Raw genomic sequence first — 7,776 nt, forward strand, 5'->3', positions numbered from 1 at the left:
TCCAAAAAGGGAGCGTATAGCATAATTTACCGCCACTGCAACTCTCAATACCAGCGGTGCTTATGGACGCGGCCAGCTTCAAAAACGTGCTCATGCACAATATCCCCATAGGAAACAATGGGGCCGTTTGAGCTGAAAAAAAAAACTAACACCTGCAAAAAAGCAGCGTTTAGCTCCTAACGCAGCCCCATTGTTTCCTATGGGGAAACACTTCCTAAGTCTGCACCTAACACCCTAACATGTACCCCGAGTCTAAACACCCCTAACCTTACACTTATTAACCCCTAATCTGCCGCCCCCGCTATCGCTGACCCCTGCATTTTATTATTAACCCCTAATCTGCCACTCCGTACACCGCCGCCACCTACGTTATCCCTATGTACCCCTAATCTGCTGCCCCTAACACCGCCGACCCCTATATTATATTTATTAACCCCTAATCTGCCGCCCCCAACGTCGCAGCCACCTACCTACACTTATTAACCCCTAATCTGCCGACCGGACCTCACCGCTACTATAATAAAGGGGACGGCATTGCACAAGCAGTTCACTAGAACTGCTTGTGCAATGTTAAATGCCGACAGCGTATGCTGTCAGCATTCAGCGATGTCTGTCGGACATGATCCGCTGAGCGGATCATGTCGGACAAAGAGTTGATAAATCGGCCCCCAAGACTTCAGCTGCATTAACCCGACAAGCGCAAATTTAGTTTGTGCATGTGCGGTCACATTATCTTTCATCTTGAAATATGAGTGCAAGTTAGCGCAGGTGCAACATTAACCCCTAATCTGCCGCCCCCGCTATTGCTGACCCCTGCATTTTATTATTAACCCCTAATCTGCCGCCCCCAACGTCGCCGCCAACTACCTACACTTATTAACCCCTAATCTGCCGACCGGACCTCACCGCTACTATAATAAAGTTATTAACCCCTAATCCGCCTCACTCCCGCCTCAAAAACCCTATAATAAATAGTATTAACCCCTAATCTGCCCTCCCTAACATCGCCAATGTTTTTTTTTACAGGCAAAAGAGCTGAATTCTTTGGGGCATGCCCCGCAAAAGGCCCTTTTAAGGGCTGGTAAGGTAAAAGAGCTTTTCTATTTGTATTTTAGAATAGGGTAGGGCATTTTTTTATTTTGGGGGCTTTGTTATTTTATTAGGGGGCTTAGAGTAGGTGTAATTAGCTTAAAATTGTTGTAATCTTTTTCTAATGTTTGTAAATTATTTTTTTATTTTTTGTAACTTAGTTCTTTTTTTTTTGTACTTTAGTTAGTTTATTTAATTGTATTTATTTCTAGGTATTTTATTTAATGAATTTATTGATAGTGTAGTGTTAGGTTTAATTGTAGATAATTGCAGGTATTTTATTTAATGAATTTATTGATAGTGTAGTGTTAGGTTTAATTGTAGATAATTGTAGGTATTTTATTTAATGAATTTATTGATAGTGTAGTGTTAGGATTAATTGTAACTTAGGTTAGGATTTATTTTACAGGTAATTTTGTAATTATTTTAACTAGGTAGCTATTAAATAGTTATTAACTATTTAATAGCTATTGTACCTGGTTAAAATAAATACAAAGTTGCCTGTAAAATAAATATTAATCCTAAAATAGCTACAATATAATTATTATTTATATTGTAGCTATATTAGGGTTTATTTTACAGGTAAGTATTTAGCTTTAAATAGGAATAATTTATTTAATAAGAGTTAATTTATTTCGTTAGATAAAAATTATATTTAACTTAGGGGGGTGTTAGGGTTAGGGTTAGACTTAGCTTTAGGGGTTAATACATTTATTAGAGTAGCGGTGAGGTCCGGTCGGCAGATTAGGGGTTAATACTTGAAGTTAGGTGTCGGTGATGTTAGGGAGGGCAGATTAGGGGTTAATAATATTTATTATAGGGTTATTGAGGCGGGAGTGAGGCGGATTAGGGGTTAATAACTTTATTATAGTATCGGTGAGGTCCGGTCGGCAGATTAGGGGTTAATAAGTGTAGGCAGGTGGCGGCGACATTGGGGACGGCAGATTAGGGGTTAATAAATATAATATAGGGGTCGGCAGTGTTAGGGGCAGCGGATTAGGGGTACATAGGGATAACATAGGTGGCGGCGGTGTGCGGTCGGCAGATTAGGGGTTAAAATATTTTATTATAGTGGCGGCAATGTGGGGGGGCCTCGGTTTAGGGGTACATAGGTAGTTTATGGGTGTTAGTGTACTTTATAGCACAGTAGTTAAGAGCTTTATAAACCGGCGTTAGCCCATAAAGCTCTTAACTCCTGACTTTTTTCTGCGGCTGGAGTCTTGTCGGTAGAGGGTCTTGTCATGAGATGCAGGACATATGCAGGACACAGCAATGATGGTACAACTCTATTTTATTACAGAGCATAGCAATACACATCCAGACAGGTTGATTGTACTAAACTAACTGCGACACAGACACCGGACCTAAGCCCCGCCCACATGCTAGTGACATCACATCCTGCTATCATCACATCTTCCCCTTTTTCAAAGGCAAAGCATACATTTGCATATATTAAATAACAAGGTACACCAACAGGGTATACAACAACATTTTGTTTTAGAACATTATAAAAACAGATAGATTAGAAAACATGAACAAATAAATTACATCCTGACTTGGACATCGGGGTAGACTACCCTAGTCCACAGTGACCATGGGATTATTCTGCCCATACTTCCGGTCACTGTTCTAGCTAAAGTCAGTCCCTGTATCGGGCCGGAAGCCTCACCACTCTTCCGCTTGATGTAACTTTGCATGAACTGTCCTCTGATACAGAAGATGGTGAACAAGAGTCTGCTGGAGGCAAAGATATATCCCCGCTATGATCTTGCTGAGGGGAAGGCACCTCTCTTAGAACAGGAGATCCCACCGGCGGTGGTACTGAGGTATCCGGTTCCAGACTCTCAGGTACAGGCTGAAGATGTCTTCGGTTACGGCGTGTAACCGTCCCTCCCTCTGTAAGGACTGTGTAAGACCTTGGTTCTGGAGAGCGGCCCACTACCGTAGCAGGCGTCTTCCATTTCTTCTCATCATCCAGTTTAATTCTGACACTTTGGCCCGCTTTCAGTTCCTGTAAAGGCCTGACAGAATGTCTCCTGTCGTAGAAGAAACGATAACCCTTTTTGGCCTCTTCATCCCTCCTAAGGACTTCGTCCCGAGGAACAGGGCCAGGCGGCTTGAAGACACCCACTGAGGGTAAAGTGGTGCGAATCTGGCGTCCTAGCATCAGCTGTGCCGGGCTAAACCCGGTGGCTTGAATGGGTGTCGCCCTGTATGACAAGAGGGCTAGGTACGGTTCAGATTGCTTTAGGATGAATTTTGTTGTTTGAACTGCCCTTTCAGCCATTCCGTTGGCCTGCGGATAATGTGGACTTGACGTGGAATGTACAAAATCATATTCCCTGCTGAAAGCACTGAACTCTGTAGAAGCGAACTGCATGCCATTATCACTCACCAGCTCCATTGGAATGCCCCAGCGGGTGAACAAGCTCTTCAGGCGAATGATAACGGCCTGACTTGTGATATCATTCAGGGGTGCTATTTCCAAATACCTGGAATAGTAGTCGATAACAACAAGAAACTTTTTCCCGTGCAGTTCGCACAAATCAGCAGCTATTTTCTGCCACGGCCCCGCAGGCAGCGGAGTAGACATTAAGGGCTCCCTTCTCTGAGTAGGCCGGCGTTCCCGGCAAAAGGCACATTTAGACACATGATTTGCAATGTCGGAGCTGATCCCAGGCCACCACACAGCTGTAGCTGCTCTTTCTCTGCACTTTGTAATGCCTAAGTGGCCATCATGAATCCTGTTTAACATCTCCTTCCTCAAGCTGACAGGAATTACAATACGGTCTTGGAACAGCACCAACCCCTCCAGCTCCGTGAGCTGCGACCTCTCTGGCTGGTAAGCATTTAAAGACATCCAGGCTGCCCGGCTCTCGGGCCAGCCATCTCTTATGTACTTTATAACTTCTTGCAGATCTGTGTCCAAATATGTCTCTTTCTTTATCTCTTCCAGTTTCCTTGAAGAAATGGACTTAGAGGCCAGAACTGAATCAACATACACTTTTACATCCGACTCTGTGGAGGATTCTTCAGCAGCAGCCAGCGGGAGCCTGGACAGTGTATCTGCCACAACCAGCTGCTTCCCCGGCACATGCACTGCCTGAACATTGAACCTGAGTAGTCTCATTAAAAGTCTCTGGCATCTCAAGGGTGTTTTGTCGATGTCATAAGAATTGATAAGAGGGACTAGCGGTTTGTGGTCAGTTTCCAGACTAAATTTCTCCAAACCCACTAGATAACGCTGAAAGCGCTCACAGGCCCAAACTGCAGCCAGGCACTCTTTCTCAATTTGAGCGTATTTTGACTCCGCAGCCGTCAGTGTGCGGGAACAGTAGGCGATGGGCTGTAGTTTGTTGTCATTCAGCTGCAGGAGTGCAGCCCCCAACCCATAACTGCTTGCATCGGCACTAACCACAGTCTTTTTTGAAGGGTCGTAGAACCCCAGCACTGGGGCAGACCCCAGCAGGGACTTAGCATGCAGGAACGCTTTTTCTTGTGAGGGTCCCCAGACCCAGGCAACATCTTTCTTAAGCAACTCTGTGATAGGGTGCAAAACTGTAGATAAATCCGGAAGAAACTTGCCCACGTAATTTACAAGGCCCAATATCTGTCTCAGCTCATGTACATCAGAAGGGCTTTTCATCTGTTCGATAGCCCGAATTTTCTCGGGGTCCGGCTTGATGCCATCCCCGTTGATGATATGCCCAAAGTAGCATAATTCAGTTTTCCTAAAATGACATTTTTCTTTATTCAGCTTCAGCCCAGACTCTTTGATAGCCTGCAGCACACAACTCAAACGCTGATCATGCTCCTCCACTGTAGACCCATACACTAGAATGTCGTCCATGACGACTGCTGTGCCCACGTGGCCACTCAGGAGAGAACTCATTTCCCTCTGAAAGATCTCAGGAGCGGAGGATATCCCAAAGGGAAGTCTGCAGAAACAGAACCGACCTACCGGAGTGATAAAGGTAGTCAGTTTGCGGCACTTTGGATCCAGGGGGATCTGCCAAAAGCCGCTAGAAGCGTCTAATGTGGAAAAGAACTTCGCCCCAGCCAACTTCGGGGCTATATCTTCCAATGTCGGCAGCACAAATCTCTCCCTCTTCACTGCCTCATTCAACCTTTTCAGGTCCACACAGATGCGCACCTTTCCGTTTTTCTTTGCAACTGGAACAATGGGGGCACACCAATCAGTTGCTTCAACAACCTCTTCAATAACCCCCATAGACTTCATGCGCATGAGCTCTTTCTCCACTTGAGGCATGAGCGGGAACGGAATTCTACGAGGAGTAGAAATACTATACGGGACTGCGTCACTTTTAAGTGCTATACGGACAGGTTTGCAGCTCAGTAGGCCCAACTCGCCAAACATATCTTCAGAGATCTCATTCACTCTGGCCACGAGGCCCAAGTCACAGGCTGCTTTTCTGCTCAATAAACTGTTAACACACTGACCTCGGATCACATGCACCCACATGGTGAACTTCCTTTGTTTGTACTCACAGCTGGCAAGAAATTTCCCCACACAATCAATGCGGCCACCAGGACTATGAACATTTGTAGTAACCTTCGCCAGCTGGGGCTGTCGAGGCAGTTTCATAAATTCAGCAAAAGACATTACAGTGATATCAGCTCCTGTGTCAATCTTAAAATCAACATTGGCTCCCATTACAGTAAAGGTAACTTTCCAATCTTCCTCTGAGCTTGTCCGTTCCACAACAGACCCCACAAAAGACACTTCCTGACCCTCCTGGTCACTGTCCACCTGCATCTCCTTAATGTATTCAGTTTTACACACCACTTCAAAATGGCCTATTCTGTTACATTTTCTGCATCTTTTATCTCTGGCCGGGCATATAGCACTCTGATCATGAGCCCGGTAACACCGTGTGCATCGGCCATGTTGCCCCCATCCACTTCTAGGCCTTTCCAGTACTTTAGATCTACCGCTCACACTGTGCCTTTCACTAGTAATTTTCCTAGACTGTTGCACTTCATCCACAATACTCTCAGACCTCAGATCAGCACTTTGCTTTTTCACCAGTTCACTCTGGCGGGCCATCCTAATAGCCCCGTCTAATGTTAAATCAGGCTCTAACTGCAGCTTCAGGGAGACTTCAGCATCTGCAATTCCAATAACTATTCTGTCTCTGATTTGCTCTTCTTTAGCAACACCAAACTCACAGAATTCAGCTAATTCATACAGGCTGCGCACAAATGACTCCACAGATTCTCCCACACGCTGATTACGTTTGTGAAAACAAGCTCTCTCATGAATCACATTTCTTTTGGGCACAAAGTGGGCACTGAGTTTATCCATAACTATATCAAAGTTAACTTCTTCCCCTTCTTGGAAAGTAAAAGCATTGAACACTGGCTCTACATCTTTCCCCATAGAGTATAAAAGAGAATTAACTTGTACTTCACCACTCTCCTTGTTCAGTTTGGATGCAATCCTGAAGCGCTGAAACCGCTGACGCCATGTGGGCCAAGCTGCAGGCTGAGAAAAGTCAAAAGGCTCAGGTGGGGTAAACTTTGACATCGTTATCATCAGAAACAGAAGCGTAGTCCAGAACTTCTGACACCATGTCATGAGATGCAGGACATATGCAGGACACAGCAATGATGGTACAACTCTATTTTATTACAGAGCATAGCAATACACATCCAGACAGGTTGATTGTACTAAACTAACTGCGACACAGACACCGGACCTAAGCCCCGCCCACATGCTAGTGACATCACATCCTGCTATCATCACAGGTCTAATGCTCACTTCAGCCAAGACTCTAAATACCGGCGTTAGAAAGATCCCATTGAAAAGATAGGATACGCAAATGGCGTAGGGGGATCTGCGGTATGGAAAAGTCGTGGCTGCAAAGTGAGCGTTAGACCCTTACCTACAAGACTCTAAATACCAGCGGTAGCCCAAAACCAGCGTTAGGAGCCCCTAACGCTGGTTTTGACGGCTAAAGCCAAACTCTAAATCTAGGCGTTTATTTGTTAAAGGGTTGTTCATTTTTGAAATGCAAAGAATACCGCAAAATTATGGAATTTTTAGGATTCATCCAAATCTTAATGCACATCTATTAAAACGTACAGATATATAAAGACTAAACAAAGCAAACAAATGCAAGAGGAGGAGGCATTATTTTCCTAATACACAAAAAATGATTTACTCTCAAACCTGTAACCAGATTATTATTTTTCATATACTCTTCCAGTTATGGAATAAACACCTTTTTCTGTCCTAAAGAATGACTTTGTGACTTCTTATTTTCTCTTTTATCTGCTTTCCTTATTTTTCTTAGTGCATTATGTAAACATTTTCTGTGCTAGGTTAATTTCTTATTATCAATAGGGAAGATTTGGCTTCTCATACCTGAAGGTCATCTTTACTGAAGCTATCTGGCATACAGTAACTCTATAACCATATGTAGCATAGACTGATAGTTATTTCTGGATTTAAAGTTCAGGGTTACACATGAGACTGTAACAGCTGCCACAGATCACCTGAGGAATGTATATTATTAGACCTGTGTTTGACAACACTCCAGTTAAGGGAAGACAAACAAGTAAATATATTTTTAAAGGGACATTAAACGCTGGGCGCAATTACAATAGCATGGTCACTACTCGCTATGCTATTGCTTTTACGCCTTTTCCTGCAGATCCCTTAAA

This window comes from Bombina bombina, chromosome 3 (assembly GCF_027579735.1).
Source record: "Bombina bombina isolate aBomBom1 chromosome 3, aBomBom1.pri, whole genome shotgun sequence".
Lineage (NCBI taxonomy): Eukaryota > Metazoa > Chordata > Amphibia > Anura > Bombinatoridae > Bombina > Bombina bombina.